Genomic DNA, 25,265 nt, shown 5'->3' with positions numbered 1-25,265 from the left:
CTCTTTATAATAGCATTTTGTTACAAATTCTCTTTGAAATGAGGCTGCTCCATCAGAGATTTCACTGTTTGTTGAAAACCGCTTCATTAAGCGCTGCTTCATTAAACTGAAGCATGATGAACCTGAGTGCTGGGCTCCTGTAGTGGGTGCATAAGAGCTGCAATTCCCACGTGGTCTTGCATGACAGCCGGTATTTGTGACTGGTGGGGGAAACCCTCATGCTTTGAAGATTTCCTTATATGCATACTTATATTCCCATTAAAAGAAATTAAAAAAAAAAAAAATCCCATTTTTTACTTTTAATATAATCTGAGTAACTGTACAGCTTGAGTGGGAGCTTGTGTCATAAAATTTGACTGCTCACCTCACTTAACCCCAATTGCACTGATGTCTTCCCTGGCATTAGTTTTGACTGCTACGACTGTGAGATCAGAATTTGTCCATTTGTCAAAATAAACTGTTTTGAGGCACAACAATGAAATGCCATGGCCACAAGATGGCCTTCAGAACTGCCAGAAAAAGAATTCCATTCGGAAAGCGAGCATCCGTGTACAAATACTGTTTGTTTTTATTGTTGTTGTTCAGTGTTTTATTTTTCCTAAAAGCAATCATATACAGTGTTCCATTGGGAAGACTGATGGGGTTATGCTAACCTCAGAGAGATAGAGACCTTCCAGAAGGTCAGCTCTTTTTATTTTCTTTTCTTTTTTTTTTTTTTTTCTGGTGAAGGATCACCCTATTCATGATCAAGTAGTACTGAGTCCTTGTGAAATGGTTTTTGGTAGTACCATCTGGACCATAAATTGCTAGTTGTCCTGAATAAATCCATCTGAACTGGGCCCACAGAGATGAGAAATGAAGGTGTCTTGATAAAGATCTGATACAGATCTATTACATATGAAAAATGTCTTTTCTACAACTCCAAAAAAATGAAAGGTCAGATACAACGTAACGTATTACCAGGTGCCAATCTACCATCATCTTCAATGACACCTTTGTCACCTTCTGCTCTTATATGCAGCTCTGACCTGTACTTTCACTACTCAAGTGCTTCTCCCTTTTCTGCAGGTCAGGAAGCAGAATAAGAGAAATATCAGCCACCCTACTACAAAATTCAGTTTTGTTTTTTCTAAGAGTTTTATTAGTATTGCAGTTTTTGATATTAACACACTATAAATCTTTCACAAGTTCAAAGGCTTTGCTGATAAACCCCAAATGTACTAAACCTTTATTCAGTACAGATTTTACAGCTTTTGCTATCTGCCTTTAATACCTGCTTACTTCACAGGTGACAAAACTATCTAAATAGCATAATTCACTTCTGACTTCAAAGATCAGAGAAAAATATTTTTTTTTACATTACCTAGTTTTATAGTACATTAATGCTGCTTGTGCAGCTGCTTCTCTCAAGTAAAATGAATCTGATTCTATTTAAGCTGTGATAAAGATTTAGTTTTAAAATTTTCTGGTAGTTCAATTTTGTGAAATGTATCCTTCCACTTATGTTCAAGTAGTATTTATGTGGAGCAGGTTGTCTATGCACAGTAGACAAGCTTTGAAAATCAGAAATACTATGAACTTTAAAGTATTATAGCATCAAATTAACCTAAAATTCCCAAAATGAACAAATTTATTTTGATAGCTTCATTCTAGGCATGCACTATAAGCCATGGGCATAAACAGCATTAATCTATTTTCTTCAGCATGTATTAATGTTGACATATGAATAATAAGGAATACCTGACCAGATATAATGCATAAACATCTGATGGACTGTAAGCTCCCCTTATGCATATAATTCTCTAAAATTGCTTCTGTGAGCTACTCTTGGAAATAGCAAGTGAATTTTTCTGCTATGGTTAATCACGGCATATATTAGGTATGTTTTAACTGTGAACAGAGACGTACAGAAATATTTTAATGAAGCTTCAGCTGTCTAGCTTCAGAGAAATTTCTTTGTGGATGTCACTGATAGGATGATCTATGCTTCTAGAGAAATTGGATTGATCAGTATGGCTTAATAACATTATTTTGCTCTTCCATTTTCTGGGAGGAAAAAAAAAAACAGCCAAAGAAACCAGTGATACTGAATTGAAAAGACCTATATGTTTATGTGAATATACAAAAAATATATCCTTCAATCAACTTTTTAGTGAGATTTTGGATGGTAATGGTAAACGTGAAACTGTTGCTATTGAACTCACTACGTTCCCATAATATATATCTATATGTGGATCTCTCTCTCTCTGAATGGAAGCAAGAGACACTTGACTAGAACATAAAGATAAGGGGAGCAAACATTTAAGCAATGTTATCTATATTTCCTTGAACATAAATCTGCAAGGAAAAAAAAAAAAAAAGTACCCTGGCAACTTAGAAAGTAAAATAATCCATTTCATTGCACGGAATACGGTAAATTCTAAACTAAATAAATGGGATCATATCTCTGTGCAAATATAGAGGTTGATAGAAGTAGGACATAAAGCAAAATACACTGTACAGAGAAGGAATTATGCACTGTTCAGCATATTTTACATAAAGGGAAATTATGTTGTAAAAATACAGGAACATATAGGAGGTTTGAAGAAAGCATAAAGCTTTGTAGTACTGTTCAGGGATACTCTGATATGTGAGGACTTCACAGTGGTGTACTGTGCAACTTTTTACAAGAAAGATTTTCTTTTTATTCGCTGTGGTTATCAGCAAAGTATTCTCTGTCCTTTGTGGATAATGCAGAATGGCTTTTACCTTTGGTAACATAAACAAAAACTTCTTCTCAAGGCCATTTAAGAAGTACTAGCATTTCACCGCTACTTTTCCATGCCAGAATTTTAATTTCAGGTGATAACCAAGCAAGTATCTTGTTTCTAAAGTAGTTACAAAATTAGTATAGTTTTTGAGGACTCAGCACCTTGATTTATGGAACTCCCATGATCACGTGAGTAGTAGTATCAAAATTTAACGTGCATAAACTGTGTGAATCCTGTTTAGGTTTCAGTTTCCGTGTTAATATTCTAGCCTACCATTTTGCTCTGAATTGCATAATTGTATTTTAGTCCACCCTATTGATGATGTTTGAGAAACACCTAGTAGACTTTTTGGAACCCCAAAACATTGTCAAATATGGACTATAACCTATTTAATAAAGGAACCTACTACTGTTGTTATGGTCTTGCATTAAAATGAGGTTCTGAATCAGTAGCCAAAGGTTTCTCTTTGTTTAGAAAATGGTGCTTAAGCTGGTACGTAGCTGCTTAAGCAAAACAGAAGTATACAGCTGCTTTTTAAGCTACTAGTGATGAGAAGTTCTTAAGCCTCTCTCTTATCCCTGTTCTAAAGCAAACATTTTCTAATTCCTTAAATCTTCAGTCATGGTTTTACTGATGTGGCATTTTCTTGCACATCCACTAACAGCTGTAGGATACTATTAATGTGGTCACTTCCATTAATGGCTCAGTAATATCTAAATTATACGTGAATGTTGCCTTCACACAAAATACACTCTTAGTTAATGACTGATTGTTTATACAGTTAAACTCACACCACATCAAACATTTGGTTTGTTTCATGTCATGTAACCCTAATTTTGAAATAAACTGTAGACTAGACTACAGCTGTCCTAAAACCTCCATAGTATCTTTCTCTCCTTGTTTTACACCTTAATAAAGTTACCTTGTGTGCATTAGGACTTGAATTCTGTGGCACCATGATTTGAGGGGATCAAAACTATTGGTACTGACTGAGGCAAAGCACTGGCGCTTTGCTATCTAAAATTTCTTCATGTATACTCTGCAAGACGATTGACATGACTAGCGTAAATCAAGGTAGGCAGAAGATTTTGGGCTTTGAATTTTTTTTTCATGCCTTTCATTGCCCATCATGGTAAATGCTCGTCTTCCATTTCTAATTAGTGGCTTTGGTACCTAAATGCCATTTCAGGGGTCTTGCACAAAATTTATATGAAATGCCAAAATCAGGAGAGTTCTTAATGCATCATCCAAGCCAATTATAAGAACAGTATACTGGAAATCTTTGCAAGGTTGGACTCAGATGGGATGATATTCAAGCATGCAGACTGTGAAATATCTCCCAGTATACTCAAAAATTTGGCTGGTAGTTAAGAAAGCAGCAGCACAAGCCTAGAGTTAGGAACCTCATTCTAGGTTTTCAAATTGCTCTATGTTTCTACCTGCTTTTTTTAAATCTGCAACGTTGCTTTCAGTTTTCAGAATCTTTGATAAACACCAAACTGTTTTAAAAATGTTGTATAGCTGAGTCTTGTATGATATCCATTTAACAACAGTAAGGGACACAAATCCTTTATTTATAAACAGGGCTATGAACTCACTGAACTGAAAGTGGGGCAGCTTTTTGAAAGTTCTCTTCCAGGTAAAGCTTTGCCAAACCATGATTACAGCTGATATTCGAAGATCTTAAAGGAGATTTTTTTTTTCCATGTTGTTACTTAGTTGTGATCAAAGATGAGTTTTTAAGAATGAGTGAGAGTGTAATCTGTAGACATGGTGTAGTGGAGAAAAGGGAAATTGGATTATATTCAGAAATACCATGTCAGAGGAATCTCTGACAGAAGCTAATTTCTGTTTCCCAAATTTTGGGGGAACAAATGATGTTTTTCACTAATATTCCATGTGTCTAAATTGCAGAAAACAGATGTTGTGATAAGAACTAGTACTGAGTTCTTATTAAAGATGCAGCGTGAAGTTTTCTTGTCTCTTCTTCACGTAACATATGCTGGCTTCTGACTCAGGAAACATAGCTGAGATAAAGTTAATAGAAGGTGATTGAGGGTTTGCGTAATATTGTCTACAGCCTTCTTTCTTTGCGACTCTTAATTTATGTAGTGTAATACATAGGAACAGAGTAAAACCAAAATACATTAGTAACCACTTTTTTTTACTCTCTTTGTCTCTCTCCCCATTTTATGTCCTATGATGACTCTTACTCCCTGGATCAACTCCTGCCTTATCCTCATGTACCTCAAATAAATTAGTGATAATTGTTTTTAAAAATTTACATTTTTTAAACCGAGTGTGCTATAACTGAAATCTGAATCAGCAGTGTTTTAGGTTCTTTCACTCATCATCGTCTGAATCAAATGAATCCTAAAATATAGGTAAATCCATTATGTAATTGCAGTATCTTTATCACCTGTATACATGGAGTTTCAATTTTACCCACTGAAGTTTATGGGAGATGTACTGCTGTACTAAGAAATTGGCAGTGACGAAAATAGGCTCTCTAACAAATTATTTTTTAGTGTCCTAGTCTTGTTAATACTAGCAATTCTCAGTCTATGTCAGAGAATATCTAGCTTTCAAGAGTAGGCCCCACACTGTTTTAAACACTGTACAAACAGTGTAAAACATGATAGCATTTATTTTGTTACTACTCTAGAACCGTATCCTAAGCATGAAAAACCTAAAGCAACGACATCAAAATTAAGGGCAAGGCTATGTGTGTATCTAAATAGTGTCATTTCTGTTAATTTCATTAGCTTGGTACATATCTAACATCAAGGGGTTTTCTTTTCTTTAACTGTTTTGAAATATTATGAACTTCACTGCAAGTTGTAACGATACTGAGTTTTACTCTTTATTCTCCAGATACTAAACATGAAAAATTACACCAATATGGAAAGAGCCTTGATTAATGCACTTCACTGATGGTTATGCAAATGTTTTCTGGCTGTGCTGTCCTCTAATTCAGTATTAAAATAAACTGTTCATTCTCATTACAAACAATAGGGCAGTCAAATAGTATGGTAGTCAAAAGATTAGACTGAGGAGAGGGAGTACTTTCAAAGTAAGTGAATGTAGTCACAGTTTTCACATCTTGTGTGACTAGAAGTAGTCATAAAATGAGTTGTTATAACTGAGCCATGCCATGGGGCACGCACCACTCTGGGAGATGCCTACATCATTGTTACCCCTCTTTTTTTACATTTGTGACTGATATTAATATAACTAGTTGCTACAAAAAAAAAAAGTCCACGTACTTGATGATGATGATACAATCCAATGCAGAAATAATATTTGACTTATTCCTTCACGTTGATGTCATCTGGCTTCAAAATAATTTCTGTTCATTAGTAGTGCTGGTATACCTCCTAAGAAGAAGAAGTTAAGAAGTATTAGCGTATTTATGACTATGGTCGTACTTTCTAGCTGCAAAGATTATGACTGACCAAATGGAAAATATATATATATATATATATATTGTTTAGTCCTATTAATGATTACATGCATAGTATGTAGCAGTACATAATATTTGTTAGGAAAGATGTACTGTGCACATTTGTAGGACAGACTGAAGTGATACCTGCAATTCCTATGGAAGGCTATCCTAATTCTCTTCTAATTACCGTGCAGTTCATCCACTTTTATCAGAAAAAAAAAAGGCAACAAGCATAGCACAAGAACAGCAGCTGCATTTTTTTAATTAAGAGACTGGAGAAACGGTAACAGCACTAATGATATCAACCATTGAACTATAAGTAATGCAAATCTTGAGATGTAGAGTTGCTGTTAAAAATAAAAATAGCCTTAAAAAAGAAAAGAGCAGAAAAAAAATAGAAAACACCCCAATGCCACAGGGTAAGCATTGGAAAAAAAATAGACATCTGTGTTATCATTCAAAGTAAGTTTATCTAATGGAAGCACTTGCTGCTGTCTTAGTATGGTTCCTGGGAAGACATTGTCCTCTAGTGATTTTGATGGGAGGAAAATTAAGTCAACACTGAGAGCTTTGGGAAGAGCTGTTTTCTTAATGGATATGTTCATCTGTCTACATTGCCATTTATGGCTTTGTAGGCTTCTGCCTCATAATGAAAATAGTGTTTGGTTTTCACCCATTATCCAAGAAAGAAGATCTTCAGATTTTCCATGTAAACATAGATGAAAATAATAAAAGACTAAAAATAAAGAGGATAGGCAATTAACACTGTAAGACAAAAAGTGGTAAGAGATTTTAGTAAGGACCAGAGAGAACAAATGCAAATGGTTTACCACTGAAAAAGCAGTTTACTGTTCTGTATTTATACATATTAATTTTTCATAATGTATTTGTATCTTTTGCTAGTATAAGTTAGGAGCAGTTTATTGACTTCATAACAAGGCTGATATATAATAACAAGGAATCCAGCAAACAATGTTCAGCATAATGACCTAATGTTTCTTCAGCCTCCCAAATACAAAATTAAATGTTTGCTTCATTATATGCTTTGCCCTTCTGAGTTAATTGACCAAATATGTTGTGGTCACTTTGTGAACAAGCAGATATCTTGTTATTATTTCATTAGTCATATATGTGCTGAAACATCAGTTTAAAAACAAAAAAAAGTTTATGTAGACTAACAAGCTCGGTTTCTTAAAACAACACAGGGAAATAAATGTATTAACCTAAATTTCTGCCACCAATCCAAATGTATAGCAGATTACTTGCGTAAAAGTTGAAGAACTGTTTGAAAGATGATTTCAAGGTTTCATCCTGACCATCATCACCATCAGAAGTTCTGATGGTGTAACAGCTGTTTTCTTAAAATAAATAAGTTTTAGGCTGAGAAGTATAAAAATTCCTCTGGAGATCTGTAATTCAGCACTTAGAGAAGGAACCTGGAACATGGGAGTAACAGACCTAAGCATTTTGCAGCAGTGAAATAAGAATGGAAGGATCTTTCCTGATCAAACAAACCAGAAACCTTCATCTGCATCTTCCGTATTCCTATTCACAGACTTACTGACTTCAAAACTCATATTTTGAAATTCTACACTCATGTTTAGAAACTCATTTAGAAATGTCTGCTCCTGCATGCTTCTGGTTACGTATGGCATGTGGAATCCCACCATCGGTGGAACTTCATAGTGCAACCTTAATTGCATTCAACCACTAAGAATAAACGTGCTCCTAAAAGGATCAAATCCCTCCCTCCCTCCAGTAAGGATTATAAATCTTGATAAATTCATAGAAAAGCAAAATTTTGTCACCTTGCAAGATAGTAAAATGATTTCCTATCAGTCTAAAAATCTTTGTCTCTGTTAGAATTCATCTTTCTTAAACATGAGCAATCCAGACTGCCCGCCCAATGTTACGGTGTAGTTTCCAACACTGCATATTTATATTATTGTTGAGGACATGATATTTGCTATACTGAGGAACTCTCTGTTGTCCCTTCCATTCTTCAAGTGAGTTATTGTACCATTTCTCTGGTGTCAATGGTCCGTGTTCTTTCTGTGATTGCCTATTGAATCTCAATTCTAATCCTCTTTTGATTTTAGCTAATGAGATTGTTCTTGCTTTTTTTCTGTAAATGCATGGGGTTTACATTTTCTTGTACTTAGCTTCATCCCCTTTCTCTTGCACCTATTGTCGAGATATCAGATCCGATAGGATCTAGGCTTTGCAGATTTGTTGCAGTATTCCCAGCCTTAAATCATCAAGTAATTTACTCAAGTGTTAATGTCATATAAATGCACCCCTTAACTAACCTTATAGGGAGTCCCATTTCCTTCTTTAGTGGTACTACTAACTACCTCCCATTTAGCCAAACTTTCTTTTCTCAGCTGTTTTTGTATACAAAATCTGGAACAACTAACAATATACTATGTGTTGCAATATTAAATACTGTGGTCTAGAAAGACTAGATCTATTTAACTTCATTTGGATTACCATTTGTCTTATCAAAGACACTCTCTTGCTATGATGCAATCTATGTGAGGTCTGTGTTTCATTCTGCCTCACTTTCCAGTCATATTAGTGTTTCTAAATTTTCTTTTAAATGTATTTTGAACCTTACATACTGCTGAGGTCAGTCTAATAGGACTGTAGGTGTCTGTTGGAGTAATCATTTTTCCATTCCAATATGGAACAGAATATTTTTGTTTTATGTCTGGTGAAGAACTATAAAAAATTTAGTCACACTGTTTTAAAAATAACAAAAAAAACATTTCCCATCATGCTGGAAAGAACCAAGCAACTCCTGGAAAAAATGTGCGTGTTTTTTTTTGTTTGTTTGTTTTAACCTTCTTTTACTGTTAGCTTGTCTTTTTTGTTGTTGTTTTTTTTTTTGTCAAATGTTTTGTCTCTGGTCAGTCTGCTGGTGCTGTCCATATCATATATGCAGACACAACACTGACTGTTGATGCTTTAACTTTTTCTAAATCTGGTTAGTCCAACAACTCTTGTTAGCATAATGTGCATTTCTCCTGCCAGGAACCATGTGTTTCCAGGGATCCCATTCATTTTGGAGAAGTAGAATTTGGTTATTTATATATAATTTTTCCTAAACTTTAATATATGAACCGTAGGTTTTGACACAAGAATTTGTGAAAATAATACAAGGAAATTACATAGAATACGAGAGAAAACAATGGAAAAAGCTGTAAGAAAACTGACAGCTAAAGTAAAAAAAAAAAAAAAAACTTGAGGCTGCCACACTTCTTTCTGAATCCAAAAATCTATAATTTCTGTGGTGTTTTGTTAGAACTGGGATTTCTTCTACATTTTATGGCACGTGTTTATCTCTGTAAAGCCTAAATTTATAGTTAGGTAATCAGTTTCATAAGACCATAGAGCAATGGAAAACTTTGTGATGGCCTATTGGTTTTCTTTCTGTCTCTGCAAACACTAGACTTTTTTTTTTCCCGAAGAATTAAATAATTAAATGAATATTATGTTTCACTGGAGCCTGTTGAGTTCTGCTTGTTGGATTTGCTGTGAGAAAAGCATAAAGAGAAAAATGTCCTTAAAGCAATAAAATACAGGCCAACAAACTTGGTGTTTTAGTGGTTTTGGGTATGTATTTTTCTTTTGTAAAACAGTTGTTTTATACATGTGAATGCTGTTCTGTCCCGTTTTGGAAGTTTAGCTTCACTGGAGAAAATGTGAATGTGTTCTGATGTGGGTTATGGCTAGATATAGTAGCGTAACAATAAACAGTGTCTTGTTACTCACTTTTGTGGTAGCATTGCAGAGACTTTTGTTTAGTCATCTTTCATTTACAAAAGAGGGTGCAATGAGTCTTTCCACTGTTTAAAAAAAAAAAAGTGAAACTGTGGCTTGAGTAGTGCAATTGATGAGACTGTAGCTCTTGTTTTATGGAAGTTAGAAGAATCCAGATGGGGAATAAAAGATTCTTAACGTAGCTAGATAGCTCCTAGTGGAAATATTTAGGACACCTATGGATGACAGTGATTGATGGAGGATTAGTGGTCATAAGCTACAGCATCTCGCAGATGATCCAGCTTGGATTTTGAATATGCTTTAACTTATGCTCATTAGCTTCACATGGCTAATTGAGTCTTTCCTGAACATCACCACATAAGCAAGCCCAGATGTTCTTTAAAAAAATCATGAGAAAATTCATTTAAAAGCCCATGAGAAATTATTTGTAGTCCTTGATGTGTCTGACAGTATTATGAAGAAGTCATCTACTGCCTGTCCTAACCACAGCCTTAATATCCAGTGTAAGGGTATGTAGATGAAGAGTGTCTACTCCTTCAAGGATGTCTGGTCAACGACCTTTTCCAGTGCAACAAGAAATAATAAGAAAGGGAGGTGGTGATGGGAACCAAACTTGGTCAGTTGTGCTAATTGATAAGGAAAGACTTGGATTGTGTTCAAGCAAGGATGTCTGAGTTAGGATCTCTGGATCAGGATGACATGAAATAAAGGAGGAATAATAAGCAAAATGCTGAGACACAGACCTGGCAAGGCAAAAATGGAGACAATGACAAGAAATAAACCTCTGAGTTACACCAGCTGATGAGTTATCAAACTTCCAGGAAGACCAACCTGAATTTTGCAGCTGATAAGGTTGTGAACCAGAAGGCCTGGACAAGGAGGGCACAGAAACTGCAGAGCCCTGCAAACCCATGTGGAGTGTGCAGGGGTAAGGGGGAGCATGATGATCAAAGAGGAGGACAGAGAGAAAATGGTATAAAAGGCCTGGTCACATCAAATAACACTGATCAGCATGCATGAAGGACTGAGCCCTGCAGCTGAACACCATAGTCTGTCCTGTCTTCTTATATTTCCACATTAAATCTTTTCTTAGCTTTCTATATTTGTACTCCCTCCCATGTGTATACATGCTGAAGGACTATGTGCCATCTCCTGATGAGACCAGCACGTGCCTATGTGAAGGCTGGTGCCAGCTATTGGAGTCAGGCTGTGGGAGTGGGCACCCCAGCCTGTGGTGTCAGCTGCTGGGGCGAGTGGGCCCCATGTCAGTGGTTGGAAGGGCCACTGCACTCTAGATCTGAAAGGGTCCTACAGACTTTGAGCCCAGCGTGCCAGCTGCTGACTGTGAGCTGGTGCCAGCTACTGGAGTCAGGGTAGGTGTGTAGGCCTGCAGGCTGTGGTGCCAGCTACCTGAGTTTGAGAGGGTCCCAGTGACAGTATTTGCAGGATGCTGCCCAGAGGCTAGGAGTAGGAGACCGCATTTGGGCCCGTACCATGGGGTCCATCCATCAGGAGCAAACTGCTCCAACACTGGTCTCCACAGGCAGCAGCTTCCCTTAGATCCCCTGGTCCTGTGTGGGCTCCTCTCCATGGCCTACAGCTCCGGCCTAGGGTCCACCTTGGCAGGAGCCCTCCACAGGCTGCAGCCTTCTCCAGGCCACATCCACCTGCTCCACCGGGGCCTCCTCCATGGGCTGCAACGTGGAGATCTGCTCCATGTGGGACCCATGGACTGCAGGCGGACAGTCTGCTCCACCAGGGGCCTCTCCACGGGCCGCAGGGGAACGGCTGCTTCATGCCTGGAGCACCCCCTGCCCTCCTGCACAGGACATGGTGTCTGCAGGGCTAGTTCTTACTCCCCTCTCTCTCTCTTTTTTCTTTTTTTTTCCTTCTCCTTTCTTAAATCCTCTCTCACAGAGGCACAAACAACATCTCTTATTGGCTCAGCTCTGGGCAGTGGCAGGTCCCTTTGGAGCTGGCTGAAACTGGCCCTTATTTAACATGGGGCAGCTTCTGGAATCTTCTCACTGAGGCCACCCCTGCAGTTCCCTTCTACCAAAACCTTGCCACATAAACCCAACACAGTTATGGTGAAGGCAGCCTTGTCAGTGACCAGTCTGTGTGTCTCTGGGGTATGTGCTCAGCTTTGCTACCAGTTCAGCCTGCAAATGGAAAAGTGGTAGCCACATTCCTCAGCCTGTCAGAGACCCTGGGTCCTCAGGCCTGGGCCTAGGCAGAAGCAGCCAAGCAGAAGCTGTCCTAGGCCAGAGCAGCTGGAGGAGGCAGCTGTGCTCACTTAGCATCCAGGACAAAATGAGAGTCACACAGATAACACCTCTGCCAGTGATAACAAAACAAAAAACCTGTTGCTCTGAAGTACTTGTTAAGCAGGTGTGTAACTAAGTATTGTCAGCTGTATTTAAGTTTTGGTACATATTTGTTGGGGAGAAAAGATGATTTTGGTAGTATCATTGAAAGGAAAGTAAAAATCACAAATATGCTGCCCAGTCAATCTAAATCAAGAAGGCCAGTGGCATCCTGGCCTGTACTAGAAATAGTGTAGCCAGCAGGAGCAGGGAGGTGGTCATCCCCCTGTACTCAGCTTTGGTGAGGCCTCACCTCAAGTACTGTGTTCAGTTTTGGGCCCCTCAATATGAGAAGGACATCAAGGCCCTGGAGCGTATCCAGAGAAGGGCAACAAAACTGGTGAAGGGCCTGGAACACAAGTCTTATGAGGAGTGGCTGAGGGAGCTGGGGTTGTTTAGTCTGGAGAAGAGGAGGCTCAGGGGAAACCTCATTGCACTCTACAACTTCCCGAAGGGAGGTTGTGATGAGGAGGGGGTCAGCCTCTTCTCTCAGATAACTAATGACAGGACTCGAGGAAATGGCCACAAGTTGCGCCTGGGGAGCTTTAGTTTAGATATCAGGAAAACGTTTTCTCTCAAAGAGTGGTCAGGCACTGGAACGGCCTGCCCAGGGATGTGCTGGAGCCACCATCACTCACAGTGTTCAAGAAGCACATGGACAAGGCACTAGGAGATATGATTTAGTAGCTTAGTGGGTAGTATTGGTGATAGGAGGACGGTTGGACTAGATGATCTTGTAGGTCCTTTCCAATCTTGTGTTTCTATGATTCTAAATATAGGTCGTGCATCAAAGGTGGGGCCAAGGTAGAGAGAAAAGGAAGAAAATAGAAGATATTCAGTATGGGCATGTCTTCAAATATGCGTTGATATTCCGATTTCCAGAATGTTTCATGTCTCCTTACTTAAAAAAAAAGTGTTGTTATAGGTACGGAATCAAATAATATTTCACATGTTTTTGAGCCTGCCTTCTTTGAAAATTATGTGTGGAGAAATGAGGATAGACATGCTCCACAGATTTAAAAAATAAAAATAAAAATAATAATTAAAAAAAAGTTAGACTTGTTATCCCAGGCACACTATCAATGTGCCAGCACCAGCAAATACAGACAGGAGTTCCTCTGCCCTTACTCAGACTGATTCTCTGCTGGCCAGAAGCTGCGTGGTGCGGTGTGGTGCTCCTGGCAGGTGATCTTAGCTACACCATTACACTAATGCAGATAGACAGATTCTGTATTGGAGTTTGTTTTAGCAGATCAGCCAGCTTGCTGCATGGATTAGCATACCCAAATGGGAAAAACAAAAATTGTGCCAGATATTTTCTTTCCTGGCAGTGCTTACTGAAGTTGATGTGACTTCTCCATCATGTTACCATACCATGTGAACAGCCCCAACACGGTGGGAAAGTGAGAATCACAGTATCACTTTTTAAACAGATTTTTAATACTGAATTGCTGGTGCACGAGGCAGACTGGAGATCAACTTAAAGATAATATCACTTTTTTTTGCATAGGTCATGTTCTTTCATAACCTGCTTACTTTTCTAATGCTTGATGGTTCAAGAGAGCAGGTTCTTGGTGTCTTTTTGCCAATGACTTATAAACAGACCATGCCCATTTGCTTATTAATGAAGGATTCAAGGACTTGTATGAATTCCATTGCTGAGATTTTGCTCTGAATGTTTTCTTGAAATGGCTAAACAAGTTGTTCTTTTGCATGTTCATCGATACGACTGAAATACAAAATATTGCAAGCGACAGCATACAGTACTGCGTGCTGTTTTGCCAGGTTGCAGAGTAGAAATATTAAGAGTAAAAACCCATCTACCCCTCTCTGGTTGCCCAGTAATCTCTCAATTATCAAATATTTTAACAAGCTACTACAGAGGTTGTGCTTATCTATATTTGGAATCAATGGTGTTTTTGTTTTAATTTAGTTTAAATTAAAAGTTCTGTGGTAATAGTTAATTTCTTATTATCTGAACTATCAAATAATCATTATCACATCTATATTAGGTGACCAGATGCTAATAAAAGGAGAGTTAAAAAAGCCTGAAAGATGGTATTAAAAGATCAGTCAATTTTAGAACACTAATTCAGTTTTTCACAGATGTAGTTTGATCTCTCAAAGACACTAATGGGACATGTTGACCATCAGTAATAGAAAACTGGGGCAAAAAGCAATAATGTATTACAAAACAGAACCATGTGCCATTAAAATGTAGAAGTAGATGCTGAAATTGAGATAGTGCTCTAAAAATCAAGTGGACATACATTTTTTTTGAGATGTGTTTTGTATCTGAAGTAGCAATGCGGTTTTAATTTCAAGGCCTTTTAGCTTGTCACTCATAAAATCTTTTGTTTCAAATAAGCTTATTTTGTTGGGTTTTAGTGGTCTCCACTAAAATAGATCTCAGCTGATGTGAAGAAGATTGTATTACCTTTTTATTCCATAGAATACTTTTTTTCAGTCAGATGAATAGAAATAATTGTCAGAGAAGTTTATAAACCCTGCCCTTGACAAAAAGCTCCATTTAGATGGACTTGATAGTCTATCTGTGGCTTTCAGGCAAATCCTACGCAATTTATTCACAGAAGTTATCCCTCTGCAACTGTTCGAGTAACCCACACTGCTACCACTCCAATAGCTTAGCATGTGCAAACATATATTCCAAACTCCTTGGAAGAGAAGCCAGTTTTAGTGTGTAGCTTAATATGTAGCTTTATTGCAGTTGGCAATGAATTCTAGCTTTTCTAATGCTTTCAAAATAGATTTTGTCAAAATAAAAAATTGACTAACACATGGTTTCTATGCAGTTGCTTCAGTCACTCCAGTTTATCCGTATCTTTTCCTGAGCTGGGTTTAAAAACTGGATGCAATATTCTGGGTGTAGTCTAAATGCTGAACAAAGGCTAGTTGCTTCTACCTCATTATTGAGATCCGTGTGAAATGGGATTGGTCCCTGTTAAGATCCCTGAGGATTGTCACTTGTAATACACCTCCAAATAACATACAAAACCTTTGTAATGAAGACATTGGTGTCATGCTTCTATATAGTCTGGAAACGACTGTATTTTGGGAGGAGGAGGAGGAGAGCTTGTTTTTATGTAACAACACAAGTTCAAGAGTAACATAACTGTGAAACAATTTGTGTTGCTTCTAACTTAAAGGAAAGGAACATGGAAGAAACAAGTATGAAAAGGGGCATTACTGGATGAACTGTAATCTACGGAGGTTCTCGCACCTGTTTTGCTCATGTTTCATACCTATTGCCTGCAATCTGCAGCATTGTTTCAGGGAATTGAAGTGTTGTATAGGGATTTTGTAGTCCTTAGATAAGATGCATTTGATTTACTGAGGACTCTTAAGATATACATTGAGTAGGAATGAAAGTGCAGGATGAAATACTGATAGTAAAGTGGTGTGGGGGTTTTTTGTTTGTTTTTGTTTGTTTGTTTGTTTTTTGCATATAAATCTAATGTCTCCACATCCTCTTTTGTCCTCAGACATATCTTACTGCTTGGAGTCCTGAATACATAAATCGGTGAGTTTTTCTTTTCTGTCTGGGAAAGGCAGGGAGCTCATATGGAGGATTACATCCTTCAGATTCATCTAAAATGGTAAAAGGCATTTCAGCTCTTCATGCCTGTATAAATCTAAGAATGTTTAATACTGAAGAAGTCTGCTGTACAGTGAATGACCTTTCCCTTCATATTAGAAGTGCTTTTGGAGGAGCATGAGGATGTTGAAGCCATTTAAAAATAACCACTTTTAAGTATTTTCTTCTATAAGTACCATCACTTTTTTTTATGTGCATTTAGTGACACTAAACTCTTATTTTCTGGAAGATGTCTGATGTGTGAATAGATGTTTATCATTTTTGTGGCATGCTTAATATTTAGTATTTTCAAATTCACAGTCCTTATATTGCACCAAAATGCATTTTTAGTTGAAATGGTAGACCAATGACAAACAGCAACTGCTTTAAAACCAGGCTTTCTTCAAAGTTTCTGGGGGCATGATATGAGAACTCCAGTAAGTTTTTGCTAAAATGTGTTTTCAGAATTCTGTTACCCTTCTATTAGAAATTGCACTAGCTGAAACGTTGGGGATCTCTTTGGGATTTAGTGACTGTAGCAACAAGGCAGTGATGCTATTTATCGCTTGATGCTATCATCCACTGAAGCAGATGGATGGGGAATTGTTTACAAGGTAAAATGTAAAAAATGAAGTAAAAAATGAATGTAAAAAATGAAGTAGGTTCAGAAAGGTTTTTTTCTTGGAGGTTTTTTTATTATTATTTTTATTACAGACTTACTAAATTTGCAGTTGAAACGTCTATACTGTTTGCAAATGCTGTATTTATATCATCATCTTGGAATATTTCAATAATTTACATGTAGAATTTATCAGATAGTTAGATATAGATAATTAATCAGATAGTAATAGAGTAAAGGAAATGTCATATTTCTGATAATCAAATATATTAGCTAGATATTGATGGTAATCTGAAATGCCTACACCTAATTTAAAATCTTAGAAAAACCTTTGCTTGTTTAAAAAAAAAAAGTTGCATAACCAGCATGCAGTTATGTGTAACATCTCCCAGAAAAGTAATAAATAATAACTGTACATAATGAATGTACTTAGCTTTAGGCAGTCGGAACTGAAAAAGAGTTGCCAGAACACATACTCTTAACAAGTTTATCTTGGGGAGACAAAGGTAATCCATTGGCAAAGGGAACAAAACACATAAATCCTCCCCCGCCCCCTTCTAATATCAGGTGGTATTTTGTGTGTTTACAGGTCCCAGCAGTGGGGATGTATAAATATTTTGTGATGAGTACTCCTCTGCAAAAGACAATTGCTGTAATGTGCATTGTATTAAATGAATGCATCCTGAGGCCATGGCATGCTGGTTTTTATTTAGTCTTTCTGAGATTACATCTAGATCAGATTTGGATTTTGGAGGGGGTAAGGGGAGGGGTGGTTTGATTTCAGTTTACTATCAGCCTGGAGCTCTGTGCTAAAAGTACCAAGTATGGACCTCCTTGTCTTCCAGGGTTTCCTTGGAAAGCAAAACATCAGTTGCCTAACTGGCAGTTTTGCTGATGATGCTTAACTTATTTTTTCTGTAGATGCATTGTCTATAACATCGAGTGGACTATGGTTTTGGTCAAGAAAACAAGCAGGTACAAACTACAAATCAGTTGAAGTATTGTGGAAAGAGCAACCTTACCTTCAGTTTTTTATTGCATCTAAATTTAAATCACCCATTGTGGTAATAGCTGTCCATACAGATAGCTGCAGGGACTTTAAACATTTCAGACCTTCTTTGTATAAACCTGAAATAATGTTCTGCAGCACAAAAGAAAAGCCACGTTCTTTCAGACTTCGGTGTGTCAGGATTTTGCTGGAAAAGTATGGTAGCTATTCCTTCGCACTTCCTGTAAAGCTGAGGAGGCAGTGGGCTAAATGGATGTAAGACTTGATATCATAGTTCCAGGAAACTTATGGATTTAATTGGCAATTTCTAAATAACAAACCTAACTGTCCCTTGTCACCAAAAGATGACAACATAAGTAGGATGGAAAATCAGTATTCCACATGGCATTCAACATGGGAATGAATTACAAAGCCTCCATGTGAGGAAGAAAAAAAAAGTCAGAAGAGTTGCATGTTATCTTTTCTGTGTACATTCAGTATTTTTAGACAGGCAGTCTTCAGAAATAAAGATTAAGGGAAGCATAATTAGAATTTGTTGAAAGAAATGAATGTTGCTCAATGAAGTATGTTTGAAAGACATGTATCTGATCATCAATGCTATAAGAAATAATTCCTCCACGTGGATGAACTGTGGAGATACAGTCAAAACCTAGTGAAATCTCACTGTGCTCTTGCAATGTATTTTGATAGAAGAGCTGCCAAAATAGAAAAGAGATTAAGCAAAACAACAAGGACTTCTAAAACAAATATGAGATAAGGTGGCTAATGTGAAATATGAACCAAGTGAAATTGTAAACTATGTTAACAATATTTCAGAAATGAATAGCCAGTGGTGTAAAGAAAAAGTGGCACATTCCACATACCTTTAACCCTGGAGCTAGAATATGAGGAGATTAATTTGGGGGGAAAAAGACAAATGTTAGGAATGTTGAGAGAGAGAAAAGAATTTTAATAGTTTAATCTTGGACATTCTTTATCCCACTGAACCTTTTTAAGAGGAGCTTTCTGCGATCAGAGAGAAAGATGTCTGGGGACTGGCAGAAATGGAGAGAGAGGTGCCAGTGAGAAGTGCATGGAGGCTGAAGAACACTCAGTTTACAGGGGAAGATACAGGAAGAAGACTCCTCGATGCCACCAAAATTATGATCCTGGAAACAGTGAAGCGTAGTGTAGTAGATTTTGTTTGTTAAAAATCTTCATTCTTTAAAAAGGTGGGTGTGGAATTACTGAAATATTGGACGCTCATATCAAAAACGCTGGTAGGAAAAGGTGTTGATGAAGTCATTTAGAGGAGAAAGACCAGGTAGTTACCAAAGTCAGTGAGAAATCTCTCACTAAAATCCCTAGGGCCAGGTCAGACTTAGGGAGAGAAAAGGAGAGGAACAGAAAGCAAATAGCAAGGATTCCGATTAAGAGAGAATACCTAGGTACAACAGGGACATTGTCACATGTATAAATCAATATTAGCGGCTCCCTTATCTCTGAAGGGAGCAGTTAGTTTTCTCTGCTCAAACCATGTTGTCTGGTCCAGTCAAGATTTCTCTGAACATCTTTCGGTAAGCTTTCATGCTCTTCAGTATAGATTTATTTAAAAAAAAAAAAAAAAAAAAAAAAAAGCTTCTGGTACTGTTCATGGTTTTTCTTAACATCCGTGTTACGAAATTAAAGATCTATACAGAATTATTGTCCCTGTTTCCATGCATATTCCAAATAGCAAACTGCTATTGCTATTATCAGTTGGACATTTTAAAACCGCATTATTCTTTCATAGTCAGGAAAATATTTTAGTGACTAACTGTGGTTGCCTTCACTAGGGAACACCTCATTCGTTCTGTCAGATAGTCCCTTTCTGGCAGTGAAAAAGACTGCAAATACTTCCATATCCCACATGGGTATATGGCTAGCTCTTCTGTTTTCCAGTAGCTCTTTGGGGAATTCAGTTTCTTGCTTCAGACTTTCCCATTTGATGTAATGGGTTGTCTGCAGGTTGGTAACTATGTTGTAGGTTTATTATTAAAATAAACACAGTTTTGCAGTGGTTCTTGAAAGCACCTTAGAATTCCACAGTTACCGTAGGGTTGTAGTCTCCAAACAAAAGATAAAACAATGATAGCTGAAGAAACATAGATTTAAGCATTTGAGGAGGTTTGAGTTATTTCACTCTTGTGGATTTTTGCAGTATGGACATTGCAGCATTTTATCTGAAACTGAAATTGTGCACTTGCATTTGAATGCTCAGCTACATCAATCTGTGCTGTGAGTTCTTTAGGGTATTATCTTAGGGATTGTCTTGTGCTTGATGTAAGACATTAATCTTGCCTGGGATTCTACACTGTGTTTAGCAGCAACTGAAAGGATTTGCAAGTGAAATAATGCTTTCTTATATTCTCATTCCTCTTATGCTGTTCTGCCTCTGCCAGCAGCCACTTACTGATGTTAAGGTTCTGCACATAAAGCAGTTTCCTTTTTCTTTAAAATGCTTAAAATACCCTATAGTATTATCCAGTATGCTATGTCATCAGCCTCTCTTTTTCTTCTGGGACTTATACTTGTCTATTTTGCAAATTCCCCAGCAATGTGGTCTTAACTAATGTAACGACCCGAAGTATTAAATACAGTCAAAATTAGTCAAAATTAGAGGGGGAAATATGTATATTCATAATTTTTCCTTCTTAATGAATGTTTTTCTGTTCTGCCTAAAACACAATTTACATCCATCCCAAAAATATAGTTTACGCCTATTTCTTCACTGGGACAGGAGCTGAATGTGAATTTTCTCAGATGCTGACTGCATTCAGCTCTGCCTCAGCTCTTCTGTCTGGCAGAAGAAGGCATTTGTGTTCACCAGAATTAAACTGGTGCTCCATCCCCTGAAGACAGAATAATGACATTAAGAGGAGGTCATTGCATCTAGCTGTGGTGAAAACAGTCTGATGATGGTGATTGTGCCTGAAGTGAATATAGACCAATTTCACCAGTTTGTGGAAATCATAAGCACATAAAGCAGACCAATAGATTACTGTGCAATTTCTTATGTTCTCCTAAAGGTACAGATTTAAGCACTGCCGATAACTGTTACTAAAAGCAAGAGAACTTGATTCTTTCTCCAGTATTTTCGTATAAGGCAGAGAGGTCATTGTTTGAACATTAATGCTATTTGAGAGCCATCGTGGCAAATGGAATGAGGTTTAGCAAGGCCAAGTGCCAGGTCCTGCACTTTGGCCATGATAACCCCATGCAGCCCTACAGACTTGGGGCAGAGTGGCTAGAAGCCTCTGAAGAGGAGAGGGACCTGGGAGTGTTGATCAATGTTCAGCTGAACGAGTTGGCAATCTTCTCAGGTGGCCAAGAAGGCCAGTGGCATCCTGTCTTGTATCAGGAGTAGTGTAGCCAGCTGGAGCAGGGAGGTGATCGTCCCCCTGTGCTCTGCTCTGGTGAGGCTGCACCTTGAGTGCTGTGTTCAGTTTTGGGCCCCTCAGGGCAAGAAGGACATCGAGGCCCTGGAGCGTATCCAGAGAAGGGCAACAAAACTGGTGAAGGGCCTGGAACACAAGTCTTATGAGGAGTGGCTGAGGGAGCTGGGGTTGTTTAGTCTGGAGAAGAGGAGGCTCAGGGGAAACCTCATTGCACTCTACAACTTCCCGAAGGGAGGTTGTGATGAGGAGGGGGTCAGCCTCTTCTCTCAGATAACTAATGACAGGACTCGAGGAAATGGCCACAAGTTGTCCCTGGGGAGCTTTAGTTTAGATATCAGGAAAACGTTTTCTCTCAAAGAGTGGTCAGGCACTGGAACGGCCTGCCCAGGGATGTGCTGGAGCCACCATCGCTCGCAGTGTTCAAGAAGCGCCTGGACAAGGCACTAGGAGATATGATTTAGTAGCTTAGTGGGTAGTATTGGTGATAGGAGGACGGTTGGGCTAGATCTTGTAGGTCCTTTCCAACCCTGTGTTTCTCTGATTCTATGACTCTGTAATGCTGGTGTTCATGTGGTCTCAGAACACAGTAGGCCATTGGAGGGGCTGAGTGGCACTAGGTTCATTGACTGACTTATTCAGGAAGGACACGTCCCAGTAAATTATGTGGTCCCATTTTAAAACAGATTCCTAATCTCAGAGGAATGTTTTGTGAACCTCTTGGTTCAAACCATTGCATATTGGTCAAATCAGATAAATACTTGCCCAAGGCCTTAGGATTTCTGCCCTTTGGGATTAAGTGCAGCTTTCCTAGGAGAGCAGTACTTAAGATGGTGCCACAAAACGTTGCAAAGGATCTGCTGTCAACATGCTCACAGCTATTAAAACAGTCTTCCCTGTGGGAGAGTACATGGAGTACAGTAACCTGACAGTGCTCTTTCACAATTACTCTGGTAACTCCTGATTCCACTGTATTTGAGCTCTTTCTCTTGGGAGCTATTGAAAGATGAATCACTACCAGGAATGAAAGCAGCTGTATTTTGTATTCAGGGTCAAGAAAATTGGCAGTGGTTCTCCTCAGGAACCTGAAAAGAGAAGCACCTAAATTATCATTATTTATTGTGGTTTAAATTATCTAGTACAGTTTTATAGAAAAGCTTGTGTCACTACTTATATAATATTATAGCTTCCTTTATGCTGGCTGTTCAGATGTAGTGATTTTTTTTTTTGAGTCAATAAATGAACAGAATGATTGAAAACTTTTAAAGTAGCTCTTCTTTGTGGAATCTGTGTCAAAAATATTCTTCTTGTATGTATGTGCATATAAAATACTACATCTGGCATAGACAGAGAAAGTGAACTTCTAGTTTCTTGTTTACCTACTTTTAAAATCAATAGCATAGTTATATAAATCTTATCTGTAAATTTCTTTCAAAACCTATCTGAACACAACAGTTTCTAGAAGAGAAAAATTCTAGCCTCTCTGCAGCAGTTCATTATCAAAAAGTCCCAACAGATATTCCTTACAAAACAGCCAAAGGCAGGGAAAACAAATTAAATAAAATAAATAAATAAATTTACATAAAACTTGTACGCTTTTGAAAAGAATAAATATGCATGGGTCATTAAAAATCATGCTTAAATTTTGGAGTTTCTAAGCATGTCAAATCTAATCCCAGTTCTCTCTCTCTCTAGAGAACAGCAATAATATGTGTAATAAAAAAGCTTTCCAAAATGCAAAAGCTCAGTTTGGAGAGAGAAGACAGAACTCAGAATGGGAAGGGAGAAGATGAGTTATGGAAACTGGGATAAAACAAGAAATTTCACCGCGTCCTGTACAAAGGCCACCATGGTGACCAAACAATATTATCTGTCCATATTTTTTCACTCCATAGATAGCTGAAGCTTTTATTTTCTGCTAATGCCTAAGATGAATTCCATGTACTTATAAATACATATGTAGGATGTCCACACCTGCATAACATCTGGGTCCCAGCAAAAGGGGGCCTCAGCTGCTATATACATGTAGAGTTTGCCTGACAAATTTAGTGCATTTCTAAACAAATTTTATAAAAGCCAAACGTGAATTTTTATCCAAGCAAGGGAAGTTATCTGGAAGCAATGTTTTATAGGCATCAGCCAAACTGAGGACTATTTTCCTTCTCTGCAGTTGCAGCAAGAGATGAAGCCTTCTCAAGCCAGCTGTGGCGTACTAGGCCAGTGTTTTTGGATTAAAAAATGTGTGCTGTGACCCTGGCAGATTCATCATGCAGCTGATAAAGAATAACAAGTCATTCCTAGGAACAGCTGCTAGACTGAGTGAGGATTCCAGGCTCTCAAGTGTAAGCAAGCACTCTCAGGTCCTATTAATTTAAAGAGAACTTATTGTCACATGAACTGCAAAACTTCTCTCTCCAAACGGTGGCTTACTGTGCAGACTACTTTTCAGTTCCCAGAAGTCTGATCACCAGCAAAGCACTTCTCCCCAAAATTGTCCTCCAAGGTCTACTGCCAGCAGAGGCGTTGGTGTAGTCCCAATGGGCTGTTTCACCGCTTCATTGCAGAGACGGTGTGTTGTGTGTAGAAATAGTAAATTTAAATGGATTGTTTTGAGTTTCTGTGGTAGTGATAGTATAGTGTTTGTGGAGATGAACAGTGAGCTCTCCAGGAGTTTGGGTTTGTTTTGTTTCACTTTGCTTTATATTTAACACTTACCTTCTTGGTCTCCAAGAATAAAAATGGAGGAGTGAGAATAAATTTCACACAGGCAATGATCCACCAAAGCAGTTTCCTGTGAGCATCTGTTTGAATATTTCAGTAATAAATATGCTGTGTCCTTATGACTACTGTTTTTCAGAATAAGGAGCATTGTTTTGCTATTCCTGTAGAACCTTCTCATTCTCTGATTCAGCCTGTTACTGTGTTTGACTTGCAGTGAAAACCTGAACTTTTTGGGGTAGAATCCATGTCTCACACGCATGCTAGCATAGTGCCAAGCAGAACAAGGATCTGGCAGTGGCACAAAGTAATGGATATCACGGACAGGAGAAGGCAATCCAGGAGATTGTCCAGGACCCTAGGTCACTGGAGGACAGAGTGCCCAAGGTGTGCAGGTCAGCTTGGGGAATAAGAAGCTCATGGGTTGGATTTTACCCAAGACCAGACAAAGTCTAATGCAGCACAGATTATCATTTACACTATCATTTATGTAGTATTTATTGTTTATGGCCAAGTATTCCCAGACAAATATATACCAACATTTACATTTAGGGTCAGAGAAGGGCTAAATGTGGTCTAATAAATGATGCGTAAAGGTGAATAATTACTTCCCTTGATCTACTGGCTATGCTTCTGTTGATATAGCCCAGTCAACCCATTCCTCTAGCCTATGACTGTCACTCTTTTGTTCAGAATTACAGCTTTTCTTGAGCATGTCAACATTTCCCCTCCATTTGCACCGAAACAAGTGGGGCTGCCCGCACACAAGTTAAGGTAGATCAAGGCTCTCATTTTTAACATATGAAGTAGGGTGAAACCTACTGTGTTGCCACACATCCTGAAAAACAGAATTGTAGACTTTTAGAGGTTGTAAGCAAACATTGCCAAGTAATTTGTGAGTAAAGTCTTCATAAATAACAACAACTAGCAGGCTTCTCTTACAAGTGCTACCAGTGCACGAGCCACTTCATGAACAGTCAGAAAGATGTTAATTTTCAAACTTTCTGACTCAAATATCTTGGCTTAGTTATCTCAAATTTTCTCCAAAATAATTTCAGGGCAGCCACAAATCATATAGCATTTTGTTTTTTTCTTTTGTGAAAATATATCTCCATGGGAAAATCAAGACAAGTTAAAAATAGAGATTAGTTTGGAATGGAAATCTTGACTTCATGGCTGTGATGCTGTACTGAGGGATTAGTGTAGAAATAGAGCCCAAGTACTGTGGGGTGTTAGCACATGCATGGAGCCTCTTTGTTCTGGTGTTAATTTCAGGAAGTTCTGCACTACAAGTGGTCCCTGCAGAAGGTCCATGGTCAGATGTACTGGCCAGTTCTAAGTACAACAGAAGACATGAGGAAAAAGAAGCTCACCTAGACCCTTCTTACATCAGAAATAACCACCCGTTGTCTGTGTTGCTAATATTCTGCATGGATGCCATTCTCGATAAGCATTATACCTACTTGAAAAAGCTACCTGCTATAGTCAGGGGAGTTTGAATTGGAAAAGGGTCACAAATTAAATATTTAGAAGGAAATCAAGCTAGAAAGTGAGAGGGATAAACTGT

At 38.1% G+C, this 25,265-nt stretch overlaps 2 long non-coding RNA genes across 3 annotated transcripts in view; one reads left to right on the top strand and one right to left on the bottom strand.

Moving 5' to 3' along the window:
• Positions 1 to 25,265, top strand: part of LOC121071949 — a 76,305-nt gene that overhangs the window by 10,838 nt on the left and 40,202 nt on the right. The gene's annotated exons all lie outside the window — the stretch shown is intronic.
• LOC121071947 overlaps positions 1,131 to 25,265 on the bottom strand; it is a 31,312-nt gene continuing 7,177 nt past the window's right edge. For both annotated transcript variants that reach the window (XR_005820866.1, XR_005820865.1), the window contains one exon: positions 1,131 to 6,127. This is a non-coding gene — a long non-coding RNA (uncharacterized LOC121071947). The remainder of the gene's footprint in view (positions 6,128 to 25,265) is intronic.

The sequence above is a fragment of the Cygnus olor genome, chromosome 6, assembly GCF_009769625.2.
Source record: "Cygnus olor isolate bCygOlo1 chromosome 6, bCygOlo1.pri.v2, whole genome shotgun sequence".
Classification (NCBI taxonomy): Eukaryota; Metazoa; Chordata; class Aves; order Anseriformes; family Anatidae; genus Cygnus; species Cygnus olor.
This window is presented reverse-complemented; position numbering and strand designations above follow the sequence as displayed.